This window comes from Manis javanica, chromosome 1 (assembly GCF_040802235.1).
Source record: "Manis javanica isolate MJ-LG chromosome 1, MJ_LKY, whole genome shotgun sequence".
Lineage (NCBI taxonomy): Eukaryota > Metazoa > Chordata > Mammalia > Pholidota > Manidae > Manis > Manis javanica.
The window spans coordinates 53214798-53239843 of record NC_133156.1 but is presented as its reverse complement, the minus strand read 5'-3'; the positions used below and the strand labels follow the sequence as shown (position 1 = coordinate 53239843).

General features: G+C 46.3%; 1 long non-coding RNA gene across 1 annotated transcript in view; it reads right to left on the bottom strand.

Annotated features, from left to right (window-relative positions):
- The window catches only part of LOC118967802 (uncharacterized), a 292079-nt gene extending 267140 nt beyond the window's left edge, over nt 1–24939 (bottom strand). The window contains exons 1-2 of the long non-coding RNA XR_005055032.2: nt 23634–24939; nt 23233–23370 (exon numbers count right to left, since the gene is read on the bottom strand). This is a non-coding gene — a long non-coding RNA (uncharacterized lncRNA). The remainder of the gene's footprint in view (nt 1–23232; nt 23371–23633) is intronic.
- Between the last annotated feature and the right edge of the window lie 107 nt (nt 24940–25046).

Here is a 25046-nt window from a genome sequence, read left to right as displayed (position 1 = left end):
TCAGAGTCAGATGAAAGTCACTGTGTTCTCTACCCCTAAAAATAGGGTCATAAAGATCAGCTGCAAGCATTTCCATAAAAAACTTGAACCGCACAAGTCTCTGAGCCCCAAGCTGAAGGTGGCAAAGGGAGTAAATGGAGGTTTGCCCACCTTGGAGCCCCTTCAGCCTGCAGTTGAAAGAGAGGCCTTGAGGTCGAAAGTCACCTGGGCCACCACAGGAAGCACAGGATGAAATTTGTAAGAAGTATTTGATGGCATAGGAAAATGTTTATATTTTGATACTAAGTGGAAAAATCAGGACCAGACCTACATATAATGGGCTATCAGTTATGTAAAATACACATGTAGAAAAATAATGGGAAGCCACACATCTAAACACTGTCCATGCTGTTTGTCACTTATAAGATTACAGGTTTTTTTCTTTTTTCACATGAACTCACCATGCCATGGGTTTCCCCCCAATTTCTTTCAGGACATTGGACCTGACAATCACCTGTGATTTCTCAGCTGTGATTGTTTAGGTCAACGCTGATGTAAGTTTTCAAGTTAAAAAAAAAAGGTATCCACTTAAAGTATTAAATAAAAAATATAGGGATTGCCTAGTTATAACAAACAATTGAGGTTTAGGAAACTCTACATTAGGGTATTCATTTTTTTTAAACCTTGAAAAATATGTGTAAATGTCTAACTTGGTGGGGATAATCCATTTCTACCCATTCTCTGGCAAAGGGGGGACCCACAAAGAAAGGCAGAGAGTGGGACAGAGCCCCACAACGAGCATGTAGAAGGCCAGCAGGCCCCTGAACAGAGGAGGACACTGAGCTCGCCATTTCCCCCCAGGTGAATCCATGAGGCTCCGTCTGGAGTCTCTTCTTAAACTAGTCGGCTTCAGCCTTGGTCCAGATTCTGTTCATCCGCTATAGATCCTTGGAACAGTCACCTGAAGACTGAGCTCAAAGTTACCTGCAGGGCATCCTAACTATATCTGAATCTCTTACTCCTCATGAGAAAAAGTTTTTCCTTATATATTAAACAGAAGATGAAGGAAACAACAAAACAAGAGAATAAAAAGAAAAGGGAAGATGCCGATTCATTGAATGCATACTCTGTGCCAGAAATTATATTAGCAACAAGCTATATTTAATTTAATGCAGCCCTCACAGCAACTAAAAACGTGAGTATCACACTTTCCATTTCACAAATGAGAAACTGAGCCTCAGAGAGCTTCAATAACTCATGATGGTCTCCCAGCTAGAAGTGGTAGAGCAAAGATTCATAGTGAATCTGATGCCAAAGCCCCCAGGTCTTTGCCTCAAACCACACAGCTCCCTGCCTCTGAAAGGACTTACATATATGTCCAGAAAAAGGAGGAGAAGGAACATGAGCTAAGATTGACAAGATTCCAGGTGGCTGACAACCTTTCTCAACAGATGTTTTAGCACTGGGACGACATAAGGGCTGAGAAGCAGACAGCAGGAGAAGGGAAAGAAGTAAAGGTCAAATAGCAAACATCCAGGGCAGTACCGAGCCATCCACTTCTTGGCTCTGTGTTTGTTGGGCTTCTGTTCCAGAAATGAATCCCTCCCAGCCAGTAGGTAAATATGGGCTCGACTGCATATGAAATGAACAGGACCAGGTCTTCAATCTCTGCCAGACAGGCTACTCCGGCTGTAATCTAATCACACCCCTTGAAGCTACGGCCAGCAATCTCTTTCCCTCACCCTGTCACAAATGCCATCACATTGCATCACAGATTCCCCTCACACGCACTGCCCTGGGAGGACACTGGGACCTGTCTCGGCCACACATCCACAGATCGGCAGGGTCAGCCCTGGTTCTACACAGTTCACAAAAGCCAGAATTAGAGGAGCCTAGAGGGGCCCCTGTGGGTAGCAGGCCTGGCTGGCCGAAGGAGGGCAAAGTCCCCTTCTGTTAGCTTGAGTCCCAGTTCCCTGCTACTGTGCATTGTGGGTCTGCTCTCAGAAAGTTATTAGGGACAAAAACGAAAGAAGAAATAATCCAGGGATACTTTCTGAAATGCAATTATTCAGAAAAAAAAGTGAGAAAAATCCTAACTAAAAACTCACCTGAGACCCAGATTTCAGACTTGACTGCTGTAATGAACAGTTTAATGAGACAGCCCGATGCTTAGAAAGTCGCAGAATGGGCTGCCTGCTGCGAACTGCCTTGGGCACCACCACCCACGCTGGGAGTCAGCATGGGCCTCCTTCCCAAAGAGCTCAGATGCCTCAGGAAATCCTGGGATGAGGATCAAGGGGAAAGGGGCTTTAGCACTTAGCATTTATATTGGACTCCATGTTTCCGTGCAGCTTATCTCATTTGCTCCCTCAGTAATCTATGAGGCAGTAAACCCAGTGTTATTGTCCTTCTTTGACTAATGAGCAAACAAAAGCACAAAGAGCCACAGTCCTACAAGCAATCTGCAACAGAGCTGAGACTAGAGTTGAAATCTGGAAGAATCTAACTCCCACGACCAGAAACGGCAAACTAGGTAGTTTCAAACCTACTTCCACTCTGCTGAGGACAAACAGGAAAAGTACTGAACAAGCAAACCCTTAACTGAACAAATGGAAAAAATTCACACATTTTCTTGGAATACGTAAAGTAGAGGGATATTGCTAAGCTCTATCTCTCTCTTACTTTCCCAATTTTAAAACGTTTAAAATTTAAACATTGAGGGATTTAAAATTGAGAGATTACTAATACACTCAAGGGCAATAACAAAATTACCCTGCCCCTCTTCTCGGTAAATGTAATAATAATTATTTATTATTACTATCATCATTAGTCCTAAAGAATGATCACTTTGTCTCAGATTTGAGTATTTATCACAAAACATGCAAAGGTAAAATAAGCTGAAAGAAAAACCTATGCACACTCTTTTTAGAAGTGGTTTCTTTATGAGAACTTTGACTGCCAGGCTTTCTTTTGAGAAAGAAAAGGGATAAATCCAGTAAAATACATTGTTAGCTTCCTTTGTTTTTATGAACATCTATTATATGATTTTAATCAAACTAATGATTATTCAAGGTAAGAAACAAAAAGAACCTACTTAAAGACACCAGAGAGATACCAAATAATGAAAAAACACCAGCCAGGATCCCCAGGAAGAAGGAGACCCAGAGCATGCGTTTGTTCTCGAGCAGCTCTGGGACATGGGGGCATTCGCTGACCACGCAAGGGGTGGCTGAGAGGCTAAGTGGCACTTTGACAGCCTCGCAGGGATAAAGGGGCAGAGCTCGAATCTGAGGCCTACCAAGACTTGCAGGAATTGGAAATCCAAAAGGATGCTCTCTACAAGTACATGTGAACCAGAAGTACACAGGCCCTTGCAGAGACTACAACCAAGCTCCAAGTGTGCTAAAGCCCTAAAATTAGATTTAAGTAGTCCTGGGTCGTAAGTGTTCCAGGAGCCTGACAGAAGCAAACACAAATTGTTTTAAGGGGGAAAACACATCCTTGGAGGCCTCAAATTAATTCTACATGTGACTTTCAAATATAATGCCCAAACTCAACAAAAAATAATATGGCACAAAGGGTACAAAGCAGTATTTTAAGAAAGAAAAAGAAAAACCAACGAACAATAGAAACAGACCCACAGAAGCTCTAGATGTTGAAGTTATCAAAGGCTTTAAAGCAATTATGCTTACCAGATTCTAGGAAATAAAAGAAATAAAAGATGACTGAGAAATCCATCCCCCACCCTCAGGAAATGATGCTAGTCACCCTAAACCAAGGCAGGCACTGAAGTACTGAGGTGTCATACTCTGTTCTTCTCTTTCCTTTATCCTCCAACGCCAACCCACCAGCACATCAGTACGCTCTTCCTCTAATATGATCTTATTTATCTGTTTGAATTGGTTTATTCATCTTCTTCCACCAAAATACTAGCTTCTTAAATGTAGGGACTTCTTTGTGCTTTTGGTTTTTGTTCGATTCAGTTTCTGTGCTGCATCCCCAGCTTGTGCATCGGTGAACAGGCCTTTGAGAAATATGCATGTCAGGGAATGTATCACAGGGGAGGTGATATTTGAGCTAGTTCTGGAAATATAAGTAGGTGTTCACCTGCTGGACAAGGAGAAAGAGAACACTCAAAGAAGGAACCATGTGAGCAAAGACAGAGAAGCAATAAAAAACAGAGTGTCCAAGAAACTCAGTCTCTGAAGTCGGGCATGCTCAAGTTCAAATTCTGTCTTGGACCCTAACTCTGTAAACTTTTCAAAAATAGTTTCCTGATCTGAATAAAATGGAATTAATACTAGTATATTCTTCATAGGGCTGCCCTGAGAATTAAATGAGAATGGGCATAGCATACTGTGAGTATGCAATAAAAGGTAGTTTTATTAATATTAATATATGTATAATTAGTAACAGTTTTAATAATCAGTAGGGCTAGAATGTGTGTTGCATGAGAAGTTTCTGGGAGATGAGACTAGATGGTCAGGTTGGAGCCAGATCACTTGAGTTCAGGGGATTCTCAAAATCATGCAGCAGCAGTGGTCAAGTGATCATGGATCTAGAGATTATTCTGTCACTTAAAGCACTGGGTGATAAGCAAACTCTCACTTGAAAGCAAGCTTCTGCTCTTATGCAAGCTAAACAGCAGTCAGCTAATGCAGGGCAACTCTCCATTATGACAGCTGGCATACTCGTTAGCTACTGCTGCGTAACAAATTTGTCCCACATCTTGGCATCTCAAAAAAACAATGACCTCTAACTCATACAGTTTCTATGGGTCAGGAATACAGGAACAGCTTAGCTGGGTTGTTCTAGCTTGCAGTCTGTCATGAAACTGAAATCATTTGCAGTCATCTGAAGGCTTTGCTGAAGCTAGAAGATAAACTTTCAAGATTGTTCACATGGAAAATTCAAGCTGGCTGTTGGCAAGAGGTCTTAGTTACCTGCCACATAAACCACAGGGCTGAGTGTCCTCATAATATGGCAGCTAGTTTTCCCCAAAGCAAATGATCCAAAAAAGATCAAGCAGAAAGTCACAATGTCTTTTAAGACATAGCATGAGAAGTCCTACACAGTCATTTCTACAATACCCTATTAGTTACCAAGTTTAAGAACCACCAGTCTAAAGTAAGCAACAAGATCAGACACCTATACATGTCCAGGACACTGGCTTGAATGTTGGCGAAGGCTAAAACATCTCTCCCCAACTCTGCCCTCTCCCTGGGACTCTGGGCATTCACCTGAGGACCAAATTCCATCTTTAGTAATGGAGTTCAGTCGGTAGAGACCTCACACTCGCAACAGTAATGTGTCAGCCGTCAAATGTGAACAGGAACCTGAGTGGCAGCTATTGCCCAACAGAGTGTGCAGGGCAGGGCAGGGAAGGAAGCACAGGACAGCCGAAACCAGCCAAGAAGATAGCCAGCCCTCCTCAGGAGCTGGAGGGGAGGAACCAGGGGACTCTTTGGGTTTTGTTTCTGCTATTAAAAATACTAGCAGAAAAAAGATGTTAATATTAACATTAATAAATGTTTTCTTCAAAAGCTAAAAAAAAAAAACCCACACACAAAATACTAGTGGAGCCAACTCAGAATTTTTTATCCTAGCCCAGAACTTAAATTTCCATCATTGATCCAGAAGTAAAATCGTACTAAACCACCACTGATGACTGCCAACTGAACATGTAGAAGGCAATAAAAATATGTCTTCCAACACCACCATGCTCTCTAGCCTTAAGGCAAAACCCCTGAGGTCCTTCTGATGACCATGCCTCTAGTTTGTTTTTGTTTCATTTTTGTTTTTGCGTTTATTCATTCTAAACACTGAGATAGCTTGTAACCTGGCACCAGAGCTGAGAGACTGTGCAGGACAATGATGAAGCCCAAGGCTGTCCCAGTGCACCAGGGAAGCCTCAGGCTGGAAGAGTCACTGTAAGAACAGGGAGTGAGACTCAGAGGATCTCCCTCCTCCCCTCTAGGAACCCTCCCACTGAGAGCCAGCTGGGACCTGGTGGGAGATGTGTGACTTCCACTGGCCTCTTATAGCATCCATTCAGTCTGAGTTACTAGATCCCTGACAAACTGTGTAGTCCAACAAAAGGACTCAGTTCTTGTTTAGGATAAAAAGCCTCAGCAGGCTGAGATATTCAGCATCTCCAGGGGGGATATTAACAGGCTTCTGGAGCCTTCTGGGGGACCACAGATTTGGAAGAGGTAGAGGTAAGATTACTTTACTTGCATTAAAGTAAGTCTTTCTGACCATTGGCCTGATCTTAGCATAGTTAGAGGCAACTTCCCAAGGTGGTAAGCGGCTCTCACTGGAGTTATGCCAGCAGAAGATTGGACATTAGCAAGCAAATATTCAGGCTGCTACAATGGGGATTTGGGGACTCAATAGAGAATTTAAACACAATGGTTTCCAAACAAGAATTTCCACAATGACAGAACTCCCCAACATCCAGTCCTTCTGTTTTGTAAATTGGGATGCTGCACCAACAGATCATTTGCAATAGGGGCTCCATTGCTGTAAAACAAAACTTTGAGAATTGAACCTGGATGACTGCTAATGTTCCTTCCAACTTTTAGATTCCAAGTTTCCTATGTATTAAGTATTTGGGTGCCCAGCGTATTCAATAATACCTAAACCATCATCATCCTTGTTGTAATCATCTCTAATATATGAATATAAACCATCACTATAGCATAAACAGTCCACCATAACACTAATTTTCCCTTCCACTGGAAAATCTCAGTTCATCTTCCTCGGTTTGAAAAGTAGTGGTAGAGCTGTTTCATTATTGACCTTTAACTCTTCATCGCTATGAGAAAACAGTGATGACATCTTTTTGGCCAGATGGAACTGATAGGAGATTTATGGAGCAGCTGAGAACTGTCAAAGCCAGGCCAGGCAGATCCACAAGACAATGCCCATGGCCTTTTCATCAAGGAGCACGTTGCTTTCTGGAATCCACTGACACAAGAGGTTCCTATCTACCCAGTCATCAGCAAGATTATCCCAACACCCCACCAGCTGCTGCTACCCAATCTAGAGGCCTCTGCTTCTGCTCTTGAGGGATGGCATGTGATGCACACAGGAGTCTTACCCTCACCCACCCCCAGCCCCCGCCCCAGTCCGGCACCCACAGCCCTCCCAGAGTGGGAAATCTCATCCAATACTTCTCGGTTACAGAGATTTCAGAAATTAGTCACAGGAAGGAGGGCGGGAAGAGAGGGGAGGTTTCCTGAAGGAACCAGTAACAAGATCTGGGGTGTTTCACCTCGAGGTCACAGCAGCTCAGACTGTCCCTGAGTTAGGAAGCAGTGGTCAAGAATGAAATCAACCTCCGCAAAACCTCTGCTGACTTGTCTACCATCTACTGTAGTGAGAATTTATGTGAGTCAGGGCCTCTGCCTTCACTGAGTTTCCTCTTTCAAGGTTTTGGTCCATTCCCCACCTGTAGCCTCAGAAGATAGCCCCAATGTCCACAGACTTCAGACAGAAGGAAGGGTGGAACTTGAGACTAGAGTCCAGCATTTATTTGATAGAAGGGTTTAGACCGGCTTCTGAGCCTCATCTTGTAAAGTAATCCATTATTAAGACATACCCTGGGACTCCCGCTATGGCTCTGGTGACCAATGTCCTGCTCTTCCCGGGACAGTCCCCGTTGGTACCTCCTGCTGTCCCAGAATCATTACTGATACCACTGCCTTCCACTCTCAAAAGTCCCCATTTGGACAGTAGACTATACAGTCAACTCTACCTTTGGCCCAGTCACCACCTATGCTTTTTAGTAGCAACCTGGAAAACCCCAGGTAACTCTGCAAGCCAAGAGATGTGGGGATTTTACAAAGCCAAAGATATAAAATACATTTCAATTTTTTTAAAAAGCCAAAGGGCAGTGATGTTCAAGGTTTATAACAAGGAAAACATGAAAACAAGCCAAATGCCCATCAATAGGAAATGATCTAATGAATCAAGGCTTATCAACATGGACTACTAAGCACCAATCCAAAAGAAAAAAGTGAATCTATATGTACTGACATGAAACAAATCTCCAAGGCACATTGGTAAGGGAAGAAAGCAAACAGTTGATCAATGCAAATGAATGGCCCCAGTTATCTTTTCTTTGTAATTGTACATGTAGACGTAGAGATATATGTATAAAAATGCATTGAGAAAGGTCTAGAACAATACTGTCTAATCGTATAACACAAACCACGTGCATAATTTAGATTTTTCTAGTATCCATGTTTTTACAAAGTGAAATTTATTTATGTAACCCAATGTATTTGAAATGTTATTTAAATCAATATAAAAGACTATTAATGAGATATTTTGGTGCTTACTCCCCCAAATTATACTTACAACAATCTCAATTCTTCCTAGCCACATTTCAAGGGCTCAGTTGCCACTGTGACTTATGGCTATGGATATTATTGAACAGCTCAGGGCTTGCAGGACACACACCAGATAACACGAATTATCTCAGGGGAAAGAAGTGGAATTTGGTAAATGTAGTGATTGGTATAGAATCTGAAATTTTTGCAATAAAGAATATACTCACTACTTACGTAATTTTGCAAGACAATAAGAACCTGAAATTTTTAAAAATAGACACCCAGAACATGAGCTGTGAAAATACATCTGTAAATGAGCTGTAAGGAAACACAGCATTCAAATCAGTTCATCAGCCAAAGAGTGTTTGCCTTTTTCTTTTTAGTTTGATCCCCACCAGGGGCTGGTCAGCTGGCAGGGCGGCTGCCCTCGCCTGCCCAGCAACTCAAAACAAGCGTGCTGAGGGCTGCCTCGCTCCCCCATCTAGACTCAGGAGGCCATGGTGCCTCCACGAGGAGTCTGTCACCTCAGGGGCACAGGACAGTGCTCTCAAATACTCAGATTGAAGCTTTGTCAAAGTGCAAACAGGAAAAACAGTGTCATCAAAATAGCCTGAGGGATGCAGACTCCTGGGCCCTACAAAAATAGGAATTTCTGAGGTGGAGCCTGAGAATCTGCAATAAACAAGAACTCCAGGAGATTCCTAAACCCCACTGAGATGCAAAGGGATATCATTCTGGTCTAACTTTATGCTGCCTGATTCCTGGCTAGAATCTGATTCCCTCTAGAATTGTGCTGACAAAAACTGACAAGAGTACAGGAAATCCAAACACTCAGAACTCCCCCGTCCCACCTCAGAGAAAGACTATCTTTCTTTCACAGTATTTACTGAATGATGCTTACAGACCTCACAACTAAAAACAGGCCATCCCTTGTAAAGACTTTGTCCAGGGTTAATTAACCCTGTTTCTAACCCTCCAAATCAGAAAGCCCAGGCTGGTGGGCCAGCCCGCCCTCCGTGCCTACTCCTATCGCAGGACTGCAAACGGTGTTTCTGTAGCCACCATCCCTGAGGTGACATTGGGACATCTGGGTGGAAGCTTTTCCCTCAAAGTGAGATCTTGTATCTATTTGGTTTTGGTTTTGTTATTTATGTTTTTTCTTCCTTGTTTTAAATAAACCAAAGGTGCAATAAACTGTTTAAAGGTGCGGAGGGTGCGATTCCTTCAAAGGCATTTTCTCAGTAGTGAAAAACTATTGTTTACATGTGTATAACACGTTTTGTATGCACTGAGTCCTAACATCTCAGCAGCCAGTGAGGTTGGCAGGAGTGATTATCCCCAGTTTACAAAAAAGGACAGGAGGCTCGGAGGGTTAAGAGAGGGGGTTGGAGGGAGAAATGACATTTGCCGGCCTTCACTCCTGTGTTTGGTCTTGAGCTCAGCAGTGTATGCGAGGATCACGGTCCATTTTCACCATTTTCACGACCTGCCGAAATGCCCAGACGCTCGCGTTTGTTACTCTTCCTGCTGTCACAATTGCAGGAGGTCTGGTGGGCTCACAGAGCTAGTAAGAGCCAGACTAGCCAGCGGACCCCTTCTCTGGTGCTCTTCCTCCGCTTCCCACAGTGCTCTCTCCGACACAGAATGATTTACTGCGCACTTCACCCCGACTCCGCCACATTTAGCTGATTAAAAGAAAGCCCCTCTCACAAAGTTAAACAAGCAGATGAACGTTTTCATGAAAGCTACATGTCCTTTAATAATCTGATGCACATTCTCCTTCCCTCACACCTGGCCGCTGTCAGTCTCCTTGCGGATGAGAGAGAGAAGGAGGGGGCAGGAGGGCTCGAGCAGCGTTGCTTCTCCACAGCCACACCGCCCGGGGGGCGGGCACTTCCCCCTCTTTCCCCGATGGCTCCCTCTCCACCCCCATCTCTCTCTCTCTCTCTCTCTCTCTCCCACTCTCTCTCCTTTCCCAGTCTTCCAGGCTTCCCCCCTCTCTCCTTCCCTCCCCCGTCCCCTCTCTCCCTCTCCCTCTCCCCCCCACCACTCTATTTCTCGCTCTTCTCTCTCAGTCTCTTGTCTTTTCCAGTCTCACTCCCTCTCTCCTGCGGATCTCTGGGAAAAGCAGCCAGCGGGGAGGCAGCAAAGCGGAGGGCAGAGCAGGCGGGCGCGGACCCCAGCGGCGGGCAGCCTCCCCGGGGCAACAGGCCCAGCGTGGGGGCCCGGAATCCCGGAGCGCGGCGTGGTCCGGGGTGCTCTGTCCAGAGGTGCTGGCAGCTGCGGAAGCGCCCGTTCGTGCCGCTCTGCAGAGGAAGCAGAAGCCTCTTAGATCTGAGAGCTGGACGGCGCTCGCTGTGGAAACCGAGAAGACTGGAACACGGTCCCAGGCCCAGTGCTCCACGAACCCCGAGGGCGCTGCCCTGCGGGACCGCATCTCCAGAGAAAAGTGAAAGGACAGTTCCGCTGCTCCTTCAGATTCTGCAATGTTCGCTACATTCAAGGCTTTCCCATCTGCGGGTCGGAGCTCCCAGATGTAACGTCCCTTAGTTGGCCCTCCTCCTCCCCGTGAGTGCCTGGGGAGGGAGAGACAAGCAGGTGGACTTGAACAAGGCCCGCTGAAAGTCTGAATCCCAGCCACAAAAAAAAAAACCCTTTCTGTGCAGGGGGCATTGCCCGCAGAGGCCAGACTTGCTGTAAAGCCACTGCGCCATGTGTCTCATATTTATCAATCCACAAGCACTTGCTGCACACCCACAACCTGCCTAGAAGTGTGCTAAGAATATATTCTCTGCCCGAGGGCAAGGCAATGTGTAGGAAGACAAGCACTTACCAAACTGAAAAGCAGTGCACAGAGGCCAGGGGCTGCTATTATTATTATAGTTACTCTGTTATTATGGTTTTATAGTTCAGGCAACAAAATGCCTTCTCACATCTCTACTCCTACTCCCACATTCCTCCAGCCTGGCCTATAACCCTTGTCAATACCACCCTAGAAATTTTTCTTTTAAGGAAATAAGGGTGCACACAGAGGAAAATGTAAGGCCCTCAGACTACCAACTTTTGTGGCTATTGGCAGTTTCCAACTCCAGAGGTGGGGGGAAGGGGAGCCAGCACCCAGTCGGGGCGAAGGCTGGAGATAGCCTGGACCGACTTGACTATAGCAGGCTTCTCTAGGTTTTTTTTCTCCCTTAACAGCCATTGGCTCTCCACAGTGGGACAACTCTGTTACCAATACTACTACTAAAAGCCACTGTTTATCAAGCACCTGCCTGCAAGCAAACAGTATGCCAAGCCATTTTGCTTGAACAATGTTCTGGTTATCTACTGCTGTGTTACAAACCATCCCAAAGTTTCATAATATGAAAACAACCATTTAATTATGTTCATTGATTCTGTGGGTCAGGAATTCAGACAGGGCACAGCAGGGATGGCTTGTCTCCACTAAGTCTGAGGTCTCAACTGTGAAAAGCTGTGGACAAGCTAGGTGCTGGAATCATCGCAGACTTTGTCACTTAGCCCTGGCACCTAAGCTGGAATGACTAGAAGGCTGGTTCAGCTGGAACTGTCAACTGTCATGCCTGCAGGTAGCCTCTTCATGTGACTTGAGCTTTCTCACAGCATGGTGGCCTCAGGGTGGTCAGACTTCTTCTGTGATACTTCATGGCTCCAAGAGCAAGTGTCCCAGTGGGTAGAAAAGAAGCTACATGGCTTTTTCTGACCTACAGAAGTCACATGTTGACACTGTGTGTACTTTATAGGCTGTATTGGTCCAAGCAGTGGCTAACTGCTCAAATTCAGAGGCAAGGACATAGACACACACACACACCTCTCAGTGGGAGGAGTGTCAAAGAATCTATGGTTATGTTTTACAACACTATCTTGTTTAATTCCCACACAATAATCCTGTGAGGAAGTATGAGTATTATCCCCCATTTTACAGATAAGGTCACTGAGGTTCAGGGAGGTGGAACGATTCAAGCAGCCCTACTCCAGAGCCTGAGTCCAAATCTCCACCCACAAGACACACTGCCTCTGGTTGAGGATGCCTTCTTTTGTTCTGGATGCTTGCCAAATTCCCCCAGCCCAAATTCTACAAACTTTCTTTCCTCACCACTTTCTGTTGGTTGACCTACTCCAAATTTCCTTCTCCCCTGAGAGTAGCCATAGATACTCCTACCTCCATCCCATCTTCAGCAGTCCTGGGGCCTAGGATGGAAATTTCAAGGAAGGCAGCCGTCCAGGCTCTGCCAATCTCTAATGTTAGCTATTTAGGGGCTCTTCATGCTCCAGTAGGCCAGAGTAAGCATGGCCGTTGTCCTTTGGAATTCCCACTGCCTCGGGCAGCTGCCATGGTGGGCTGGGGCCCTGATGTGCCCAGTCTTCACTCTGCCATTGGCGCATGGCCAGTCCTAATTGGGATACAAAATTCCACCCATGTTTGAGTATCTCCTTCATACATTACTATCAGGTGCCCTAAAATAAAAATGAAGGTTTCAGAAAGACAAATGGAAAAATATTTGAGGCATGAAATAAAATAGCAAAAGGTTACTAAGATAAAGAGCACATAGAAATCAATAAGAAAAAACTAGATCTCAATAGACAAATAGAAGATGCAAACATGATACATTTGAAAAAATACAAATGAATCACAAACATTTGAAAATAATCAAAATAACTAAAAAATTAGTATTATATAGTGTTTTCACCTTACATATTTGCAAAGATTCTTAAAGTGAGAATTCGCAAATTGTTTTTCAGAAGATATACAAAAGTATACTCATGTTTCACTCATATTTCGAGAGAAGCATGGCTCTTCCAGAGCTGCAGAAATCCCAGCTCCTGGGAAAGGCAGGGTTATGACTGGACTCTAAAAGGGGGGTAGGAGTGAGGCACTAATTGAACGGGGTACTAGTTGCACTGTTGTGTTGAGTCTGTGAAAATTCATAGGGCTGTTTGGCCACTTTTATTTTGTGCACTTCCATGCTATGCTGTAATAAAAAGTTCTGCCAAACTAGGAAGGCTGCAAAGTCACAGACTCTTGTTCAGTGAGTGCTCCGCTGGACTGGGTCAAAGGCTTAGGTGAGCCCAGGATTTGTTACAGGAACAAGCAAAGCTCACTTTCTTACCCCAAGTGTCTCTCAGAGCCACAGCCAAGCTCAGGATCTGTAAGTGGCTGAGACCTGCTCCCAATACTGCCTGGTGCCATGTCTAATGTACAGGCAGTATGGCTTCCCCCATAAGAAAAGGGCTTAGAGCCTCTAGGCGATGACTGCCACCCCTAGGGATAGGGCACTGTACTGGGGGTCCGCACCTGATCCCATCCTTGGCTCTTCTTACCACTCTCAATTCTAAATGTCCCAACTTCCCCATCACACCCTACCTATTATGTTAGAAAAAAAGAAGCAGTGCCCTCTGCGCTCTTGCTACTGAAGTTTTCATTCAGAGGAAGGCCCCGCCCTGAAGGAGAGGGGAGAGCAGCTCTCTCCAACCTAGAGAGCCATTTCCATGTTTACCCAAGGCTGAATAACCAGATCATCTAGGTAACTCAAATGGCCAGGAGATGGAAGGCATTTGGCCATTGGTACAGAGATGGTATAGAGATGGTATGGTGGAGTCCAGTCCCCATTCTGCTAGTTCAACACAGCACATGGTACACACAGTCCACCTTACAAGAAACTATGGCTAAGGTGTCCCCTCCACGACCACCAGACTTTGGTTATTGATAACATCTAACCCAAGAGTTGTGGGTTTTTATTTTAATTAAGCTGAGATGATACAGGAAGGCCCACAGAGAGTAGGAAGGCCTAGACCAGGGCATTAAAGGATGAGATGAAAAATCAGAAAAGTTTCCTCCTTCCCATGAGGAAGAAAGGTGATGTTTTCCCCTACTTAATCTCTCCACAGTAATTTCTGTTTGGATAAATAAATCCTGATAAATAAGAACCCAAATTTTCCCAGGGCTGCCTTTCCCCGGGCTGTCTTTCAGTGTGTGGTCCTCTCTCAGCAGTTGGAGTAATCCTGATGATCCTGGGCAAGTCGGTAGGGAGCAAGTCTGTACTGAAGCCAAGAAGTAATTTCTCCCTCCAGCTTCCCAGAAGAAGGGAGCCTTGTGGATCATCGTGAGGCTGGAAATAGAGAGGCTGAATCCTACATTATCTAGGCGATCTGTGGTTGTGTGTGTACGTATGAGGCACAAAGAAGACTGGGATTGGAAGTTTTTGTTATTTATTGTTATTTGGATTATTTGTCGCAAGAAAAAAAAAGCTGGATACAGCCAACTTTGAATATACAGTTGACACTTGAACAACACTGGTTTGAGATGCAGTTTCACTTATATGCGGATTTTTTTCAATATATTGGAAGACTTTTGGAAATTTGTGACAACTTGAACAGTTTCATTCCTCTAGCTTTATTAGAAGAATAAGGTATAAATACATAGAACTTACAAAATATGTGTTAATCGACTGTATGTTCTCAGTAAGGCTTCCAGTCAGCAGTAGGCTATTAGTAGTTGAAGTGTTTGGGGAGGTGAAAACTATGTGGGGACTTTCGACTGCACCAGGGCTCTGCACCCCTAACTCCGTGGTTGTTCAAGAGTCAACTATAGAAAGAGAAAAAGGAAATGTGGGTAACAGTGCTTAGGCATTGCAGGAGACCCAGGGCCTCCGGGTTGCCACACCTAGAAACACACTTAAGCTCAACTGGCCTGCAGATCTCCAAGGAGGGTCCGCCACGGGAAGGTAAACCTAAGGTCAGCCACAGGGTCTTTGCTAAGGCAGGCAGGCCAGCCTCCGGTGGCTGCGCCCTGCCCTCCAAGCCAGCTGAAATCAGCTCCTTCTCCAACTGCTGCCGGCTGGGCAGATTAAGCCGCCAGAGACTAGGAGGGTGGCAGGATCCAAAGCCCCTGTTGGGCACCCTGTCGGCCGTTATGGCCCCTTCCTCTCCCCAGCACAAGTCACCTGGAAATTGGTGAAACCTCACTTTACCGCAATGCCAAAGCTAACCTCGCCCCTGGCAGGCGCTCCTTGCGGCCCAGGCAACTCACGCACGCCAAGTGATAACCTTGGTTTTCCTCCGGACTTTGGCAAGCACGGTTTTACCCACATACCCGCCAAAGCGCTGCTCTCAACTAGCCTCCAGACCAGATCCATTATTTTCATGGTAGGAGGAAAAAAAAGAAAAGCATCTCCCTGAGTTCACCCAAAACCCTCCCAGGACGGTGGATTTCGGCCTGTTAGTTAGTTTCCTCTCCAGCCCGGTGCGGAGTTCTAGGCCCCCGCCTCTTCTTCCCACCCTCCCGGACCCCCGAAGGGGCCGGCAGAGCCTAGTCGAGGGCGCGGCGCGTGACCCCGAGCGGAAGGGCCCCAGTCTGGGTCCTAATGCGGGTGGCGTCTCCCTTGACAGGCGGCGTTTGGGGACAACAGCGGGAACGGGAGATAAGGTGACATACCAGAGCAGATTTGGTGCGCACGCTGATACTCCTCTCTCGACAGGAAACGCGGAGCTATTTAAAAGACCCTATCGATTACTTTATCTTTCCCGGAGGAAAGCTTCTTGCCGAGAGACAAAAGATGTTCCCTACCTAGAGATACAAGGCGGCAGCCCTCCACACAAATCGGAGGGTCTGCGCAGGCGACGCCCAATTAGGGTGCAGGGAGAGCAGACACAATTACCACGCAGAGTGCACAAATGTGTGTGCGCCAAATGTGTGAGGTCAGCAGGAGCGGAGAGGGGAGTAAGGGACACTTCACAGGACGATCTGTATCCTTTTAAATTGTTTTGACCACGTGCACTTACACACACGAAAGTGACTGTGCACTTAAGGTATACATATGCGTACCCATGTCGTTTCAGCATATTTAAAGTGCACCAGTAAACACATTCAAAGCGGGTTATGGTCGCTGTGAGTGTATTCCACAGATTACACGGAAAATAAATTGTGGAATGCATTCACGGATGTATTGAATGTGATGATGTACATGTGAATGCTCCATTGTGCTCCTTTTCAGGGGCTGAATGCCTACAACTGTCATGTGTACACTAAAGTATGGGGATGTGTCAACACAACCCTTTATAGTGCGCTCATTTCAAGTGTGAGTTCCCGCATTTGCCCAATTTGTAGGGAGCGCAGAATGCCCTCCGCGATATCCGGCTGCTGACACTGAATTTGCTCCGTGATCCTGAAGCTTGTCGGCCTCCGCGGGCCCTACGCCTTGCCGCGGGGAAGGCTTCTAAATAAATACTAATTGAACCGAATGCAGATTCGAATGGCTCTCCTGCGCAACAATTTGCCGTCTACACACTGGCGATGCGCTCCGCCTTGGCCGGGTAAACTGCAGCGTTTCCGCAGAGCAGGTTGGAAGATAAGGAGAGAAAGGAAGATGCCACGAAAGGAGTGGCGGCCCTAGTGAGGGTCAGTCACCCGCTGAATAATCCGCTTTAATTCAACAGCGACCAGGCCGCAGCAACGCAGGTGGAAGCTCCGGGGGCCGCAGCCTGAAGGTCAGCCCCAGTCAAGGAGGCCGCACAGATCTTGGCGAGACTCATCGTCTCTCCAGGAAGCCAGGGCCACAGCACTGCTCTAGGCCCCGCCAGTCCCCCCACGCCTCAGGCAAAACAGGCGGCCAGTCCGCCCAGCTCGGCTTCTCCCAAACCTTACGCCACGCCGCGGGCTCTTCCAAAGCGTCCACTGCCGGAGTTGCACCTTGCAGAGCAGCCGTGGGCCGGCCTTATAAAATAGTATTCGCATTCTTAATTATTGATTATGTAAGTCGAATTCACCAGATTTTTCCAGCTGTGCCTTTCAGCAACGGGATCCTGACGGACTGTGGCACGTCCCGGTTCCCTCCGCCTCTCGGCGCAAGCACCAAATTAACATGAAACGACAACGGAAGTTTGAAAGCGACTCCCTCGCATCTGGCAAACCCTAACGAGTTTTAAAGAGGTCATATCTACTGACTCAGGATAAATTCGATTTAGAAACATACCCCCCAAAGCAAGTGACTTACAAAAGATATCAGCAAAAACTGGAACGGCAAAATGCAAAGGAGGCCACCAAACGTAGTTGCTCTTAGAAATAATAATAATAATCACGTATAATACTACTTAGATTTGCAGAAAATGTTTCTAGAAAAACATGTTTGTAAAAAGCCGTGACAGCCTTGATGAATGTGGGAATCAGCTGGGAAGGGGCGGAAGAAAACCATTTGAGGTGACACAAATGTTTCCTGTCCTGATTGTGGTGGTCCTTACAGGGGCTTGTCGACGTCAAGACACAGAACTGTACACTGACACTCTGTTCGTTCTGTTCTAGGTATATTATGCCTCACTAGAGTTAATTTAAAAAGTAAACAGACCCAGTACTTTGCCTTTAGGGAAGGGAGTTAGGTGACTGGGGGAGAGTGGTGGACGCTTTACAGTGTATGTTCTGTTATGCGTTTGGTTTTTGTCGTTTGGCTTTTTGGTGTATTATTTATTCAAAATATATAATTAGATTATTCTGTGATGTGACTCTAAAACAATTATTAAGGAAACTAACAAAAGGAGGAACAAAAGATGCTTGCACACCCCTTGTAGGGATAAGAAAAGGTGCACGCTGTCCAAGCCCAGAAAATATTTTGGAAGGGGAAGTATCTTTAATGTTCAGATCTGTTTTATTTGTTTTTTGCTCACATGTTTAACATAACAACTGAAAATGGGGATCCAAATCTATTCCAGTGCTTACATGTGGGGTGGGTGGCTGTCATCTTGAGGACCCCTAGAGGCAAGCCGGCCACAGGAGCAAGCGACACAAAGCCACAGAAGCGGAGGGGGGAACTGCGCCCTCGCTCCCGCTAGCAGCGACCTATCCCGCTTGGAGCAAAGACGTGACTGCCCACAACGACACGCTCCCCTGAGAAGGCCAGACCCGGTGCGCTGGAGAGGCCGGGAGGTGGAAGCGGCCACCCAAAGGCAAAGCAAGTGGGAGGGGCACTAGTGGTAAGGGACGCTCGAGGTTGCGCCACCTCTGTGGACCCAGAGCTTCAGGGCGCTGCCTGGTCCACCATCCCAAGGGGCGGGCAGTCTGGAACCAGTGGCTGCAAGGGTCCTACCTCAGTTGGGGGAGAACCAGATATGAAAAATCTCCATTTATCCCCTGTTAGATAGGGGATACTTTCGCCTGGTTAGGACAGATTCCAGATCTGGTTCAGATTCCGAGCTATTTCAGAGAGCTTTTTGGAGATTGGCCCTCAAGAGACAGATGGACAGTGGGTTGAGGCTAAGGGCCAGGAAAACTAGGAAATGCCAGACTCCTCTGCTGGCCTGGGGACAGGGCCTGGGTGGGGTTGCAAAGCTGGATGGCCATCCTGAATCTGCTGCCCCACTCAGAACTACAGTACCTTCCAGAAGCAAGCCAGAGCACAGATTAATGTGAGCTGAATTCCCAGTGACCCTAAGACTTGGGTCTGACCCTGAGACTAAAGCACAAGTCGGGAAAATCATGAGGGCAAATTTGCTGGGTGGCAACCAGGACCACTGAGGTCCTGTTCCTGGATAGTGCTGGATAAAAGCCACCCCACTCCCTCCTCTTTGAGGCTCCGCTGACCATTCTACTCAGACTTCTTACTGATGGCTTAGCTCCAGTCTCCTTTAGGAGATTTCACTGGATTGCCCCTTGGCTGCCCTCTCAAACTGTGCACACCTTTTATTCATAAACTGCAAGATGAGAGTGGGGCCCAGAAATGTGCATTTTAAATAGGTACCACAGAGGATTCTGGCCTAGGTATTTCCACCAAGAGTTCTCTTTCCCCTCTATAAATGCATAACTTTATTTACTACATTTGGGGTTTATCTTGATTGTGGTTTTTAAAAATCCCTTTAAGGCAGTATATGCATGTGGTAAATAAAGAAAAAAAGGAGGAAATTGTTCTAAACAAATGTACTGTGGAAAGCAACGTGTTTTATTCCTGATCCCCCTCCCCCAGTTCTCTGCCCCAGAAGCTTTCATTACCATTTTATCCTTAAAAAAAAAAAGAAATCCAAAGAACCATATATACGTACATATGCCCATATTTAAAACACAAATTCTGCAACTTGGCTTGATATTTAATGTATTTCAAAGTGTATCCATAAAGATACAAATAAATGTAACCAATTCTTTCATGTGGCTGCTAGTAGTCTGTTCTATTGGGGAACATAATTTTTTTTAACCAGTCCCCTAAGATAGATATATTGGTTTTTCCCAATGTTTTGATTCCTTAAAAATTAAAAACCGCAATGAAAATACTTTTCTTGAATGCATATACCTATAGAATAGAGTCCTAGTATCAGAAATACTTGTTCAAAGAGCTTATGCATTTTTAATTTTGATAGCATCAAATTACTCTCCTTTCAAAAAGAGATTCATTCTACTAATTTACACTTCTAATTAACAATGTAAAAAAGTGACTAGGCAGAGTAATTATCAAATTTTTTTATCTTTGCCAACTAGTAAATGAAAACATTTGCATCTTTGTGCTTTATCTTTTCCTTTGTTTTCTTTCCTTCTTTTTTTATTCTTTCCTTTTACTAACAAGGTTCTGTTACTCTTCATCAATTTTTCAATTGTTTTCTTGGGTTGTTTCCTTATTGATTTATAGGAACTCTTTCCATATTGTTGAAATCCGATTTTGTTGTCATTATTTCTAGCATTTAACCTATATGTTGTTTTCTCTTTTCTCATACTAAGGGTAATTTTTTGTTGTGCAGAAGTTTATTTTTATGCCATCAGATTTATGTTATTCATCTTATATTTTTTCTAGGTCTTTAATTCTCCTCATCTATCCTCCCAAATATACAAATACTCCAAAATTATCTTAATCATCTATGGCACTTTTATTTTCATTTCTTAGTTTTAATTTTTAATCTATCTGGAATTGAATGTGTTTGGCATAAGAATAATCCATTTCTACTTCCCTAACATCACTTTAACTTTATTTTGAATGTGTACTGCTGTATAGACCACATCCCCCCAAACAGCATAATCTCACAACTGGCAAGGACCTTATTTCCCATTCTTGACCACTTTCACTTTGTAGATTAAACAGTCTCCTCACACTTCCCTACTGCCCAGGTGAGTCCAAGTAACATCTTAGGATGTTTCCCAGAAAAGCACAGCTGAGAAGGAAACTTAGGTACATCTAATGCCACCAAGGGGACAAATATGAAACTGGTGATCAGCCAGGGAAAAGGATGTGCTCAGGGTCAGCCAATCAGTGAGAAAGGCAGAACCAGAATCCTGTATAGGCTCATAGGCCATTACTCTTTCTGGTACAACTCTGTTTCCTTCAGGGTCTGTGTGTCATGGGCTGTGCAACTCAGTGGACACCCAGTCAATGTGGGTGAAGGGATGCAGGAAATTAGGCCAACTCTCAAATAATGACTAGGCTATGGAACCACTTGGAGGCTGGGTAGAAGTTCTGGCCTACTAGTATAGCCTTTCCCGTGCACACACACACTCTTACACTCTTAGATATACACACACAATATCCTCCAGACAGGTGGATCTGCACTCAGCTGCTCCCTTCTGTGGGCCCCACGCCTTTCCTATGGCAGAGCAACTTTGGATAGACAGCCCTAAAGGCAGATCAGGGACTTTTTGTCTGTCTCAGGTGTTTAGAGGGGCTAGACCCTGGGGCAAAGGAAGCCAAAAAGCCAGACAAATTACAGGGGCCATGGAAACAAGAAGATGCTGTTTCTAGGGTTCTACTCAAACTGCCCAGAAAACAGGACCAGCTACATAACTGTGGGGCTCAGTGTAAAATCAAAACTGTGGAGCCTCTTGTTCCAAATATTATCAGTAATTTCAAGACAGCAACAGTAGGGCATGGAGCCTGCTATACTCAGGATCTGTGTGACAGCACGTGCCCGTGAAGCTAGCCTGCAGAGGACAGTGGGTTAACTATGGAGGGAGGGGAGAGAAGAGTCCTCCTTAGGCCCCTAAAGGTTCAGAGTTTAGGGTAAAATGGGCTGGGGATTATTCATAATAGCCAAAAATGGAAACAACCCAATGTCCATCAACTGATAAATATAGAATGAAATGTGGTATATCCATATAACAGAAAAATCATTCCAACCAGAAACAAAGTACTGATTCGTGATACAACGTGGATGAACCCTGAAAACATTACCCTAGTGAAAGAAGCCAGGCACAGAAGGCCACATGTTACATGATTTCATTTGTATGAAATGTCCAGAACAGGCAAGTCTGTAAAGACAGGTATATTGATTAGTGATTGTCTAGAGCTGGGGAAGTGGGAGATAGGGGAGAGGGCTGGGAATGAAGGCTAAAGCCTACTGGTCTCTTTTGGGGGGTGATGAAAATATCCTGAAATTAATTGTGTGATGGCTGCACAACTCTGTGAATATACTGAAAATCATTGAATTGTATATTTTAAATAGATGAATTGTATGATATGTGAATTACATCAATTATATTTCAACAGAGCTGTTACCAAAAGGAGAGAGGAAGGAGGAGATGGAGGAAGAAGAGGGAGAAGAGGTGGAGGTGGAGATGAAGGAAGATAAAAGAGTGATCTTAAATTTCTCCTTTCTCTCAAACTAACTTTATGCAGGATGCCCCCCTTATCCATGAAGGTTTTGGGGAACCCAACATGCCTTCTCTAGCTGCAAGAGGTGTGTATGGGGGGTGGGGTAGTGTCTTGCTTCCTTTCCATTTGGTATGACTCTAGGAGGCAGCAACTTGCAATAACATTTTTTTTTAATTTCACTACTCTTTAGCCAGTCCTATGTTCCAATCCTGACATTGCCACTTCCCATCTGTGTGACCTTGAACACTTCACCCTCTCTGAGCGGAGCAGTGGAGATAAGCAGATCAGCGATGGCATATGCGAGAGCATGTGGCTCACCCAAGGGCGCTCAAGAATCGGAGCCAAGAGGAGGATTCGGTACCGCTTAGCTACCTGAATAAGGCGAGTCCCCGAACGGGGAAAACGCGGTGCCGCGGAGGCCGCCCGGACTCTTCAGGAGCCAAGGGCCGGGGAGCAGCCCTCAGAGTCTCTCCCCACCCCCAGCCCTGAGCTCGGAAGGAAGCCAGGACTGCGGAGGGGCCCCGCGGCCCGGCCGGGGAGCCGGGGCGAGGGCCGGGAGCCGGGCCCGCAGCCGCCGCTGCTCATCCATCAGCCGGACGAAATGCAGAGGCGAGCTCTCGGCCCTCTGTTTGCTTTCTCGCCAATTATTGCCGCGCCGCAGCCCTTTTGTTGATACAGTAGTCCGAAAAAGTGCTAATGTTCATTTATCAGGGGGCCCGCCGGGGACTCCCACGAGTTGCGATTCTTCCCAAAATATAAACATGGGGCGAGCGTCTCAGACAGAAACCCCCATCTGTTTCCCCGGCGCAGGCCGAGAGCGAGGCGTTGTTGAAGATAAAGCCGCGGATAACACCGCCTGTCTCCAATGGACGTCTCCCTGGCGCATTAATGACATTCCCGGTGATAGTTCCAGCTTATCTTTCAATTAATCATATATACCTTTTGCGGCCGGCCCTGCTGATTGCAGGAAAGGGGGGCCGGCTCAGGCCGCGCCGATCGCTTTTCAATTAATAATATTTTATGTGCCCATAATGCGCTGGAGTCATCTGGAATTTGCCTCATCTTAAAGCACCAACCCTTTAAAAGGCAAAGAAATAGAAGGATAGATTTTTCTCTCTCTCCTCTGGGCCTCCTTTTGTCTCTCTCTCTGCCTTTCTCTAGGCTGAAGACTGTTTGTTTGTGCTGCTAGTTTGGCAAAAGTACGGCTTAGAGAGGCGGCCAGGTTGGGTCAGCCGCCCTTGGGAAGGAAGATGCGTCCCTAGTGAGGCTGGAGAATCAAGTTTCGTCCCGCCCCACCCCCAATCATTGCAACTTGCATTTAAAGAAAACAAAAGGTTGTTACTCACTCAGTGAGGACTGCAAAGAAAAGTTAGAAATTACTCTTGGACATTTCTCTGCGGGAACAGCATAGGTCGCCCCAATTTCGATTTTGCACGTATTTATCCGTTTTTGGCCGGGTTTCCGCTCTCCCGCAACGCCAAGGCCTGTTTTAGAGTCAAGAGAAATTATTACCGGATTATCATAGGGGGTGGAGAAGTCACTGATTGTGTCCAAATAGGGAGGGTTTTCTTTCCTCCCCTTTTCTTGACACCTGACCCACAGGTCTGTCAGCCCTGGGAACCCCCATGCCCGAAAATAGGTGATAAAACACGCCTAGATTTGCAGAGAAAATGCCGGGGTTTTTTTTCTTCCTCTAGAACTCTCTCTTAAAACAACACCCCCACCCCACCCCAACACACACACATACACAACTACAAACAGAGATCCCGGATGCAGCCTCGATGTCCCCCATTAAACGGTAATATTTCAGGCGTCGGCTCACACTAATCTTTCAAACTGTCATCGCGAGCCGCCCGGCCAGCCCATTCACTTAACAGAGCTCCCAGGACCCCCGCGCTCCGAGGTCTTTTCAGCTAGACGTTTAATTGAATCGGATGTGGCTCGTTTGCCAGACGTCACCGCCTTAGCGATAGGCATCCTTTCCCACTCCCCCCACAAAAAAAAATCTTCAGAGGCAAGGTGGGCCCCCAAGCTAGGTTATTTGAGGGCAATAATTGTAACATTGGCCAAAATCCGTGGTAAGGAGGGACCGAAGAGAGTCCACTGATCCTGATCTGAAGATCCGTCGGGGCAGAAGCCCGGTTGGGTCGTTGGGAGGCAGCGGGTACGAAAGGTTCCTGGGTCTTGAGAGCCCCCCACATTTGTAAAGAGGCATTTCTTCGGAAACCAAGCGAACAATCTCACAACCTTGCGTGGCCCCTGGTTCGAAACTCAAAGCGAGATTGCGCCGCGGAGGCCGGGGTCTGATACTGGCGGCCGGCGCTTGGAAGCCTGTGTCTAGTGCTCCGAGACTCCGGGACCGCCGTGCGGACTCCGCACTACTTCGCCCTAGCCTGGAGGCCACAGACTCTGGGAGTGTGGGCTCGATGATGGGCTGTAAGGTTCCAGTGTTAGGCCTGTGTTTGACTCCACTCGCGCTCCTCCCGACTGCGCAGCCCGACGGCTCACCGTCCCGCTTGAGCAGCCTAAGGTTCACGTTCTGGACAGACACCACCTTGTCCCCGTGGTTTGTGAGTGTCCTCGGAGCCTTGCGCTCGCATTCTGGAGTCTTGGGCCAGAGCCGTGTCCAAGCTAAGGACAAGCCTTTGGCCCTGAGCGCCTTTCTCCTACTTATAGCGCTTCTTCCCAAGTCCCCAATTGGCCCTCCGCAAGCAGCCGAGCCCTTCAAGACTCCGTTCTCAGTAAATCCGCGCGCCCCAACTGCGCCTCTCCCTGAGCACGCTTTGGTCGTGGGAAATCGATGTTTTTCCGATGACAAGACTCACCGTACAGATAGGGTAAGGCTGTGACCATAACCTGGGGCCATTCTACCTGCCCCAAGATCCTCCCTGAAACTGTATACAAATTAGAGGGCCTTTCTGCAGTGTTCTAGAGGTTAGGGGAAGGCCCGAAATTTTCATCAGATCTGCTAAGGAACCCAGAGGGATGAGGCGGGCGCGCGCTGGATCTAGCTGGGCAGCTTTCACTCCTACTTCACTGATTCTGGGCTAAAAATTAACACCCTGCCTGCCCTGCCCTTCACCCATGCCCCTAGCCAAGCCGCTGCTGCAGCCACTTGGGCGCCCCACTAGGAAATGGCCCAGAGACCTCAGGGAAATCC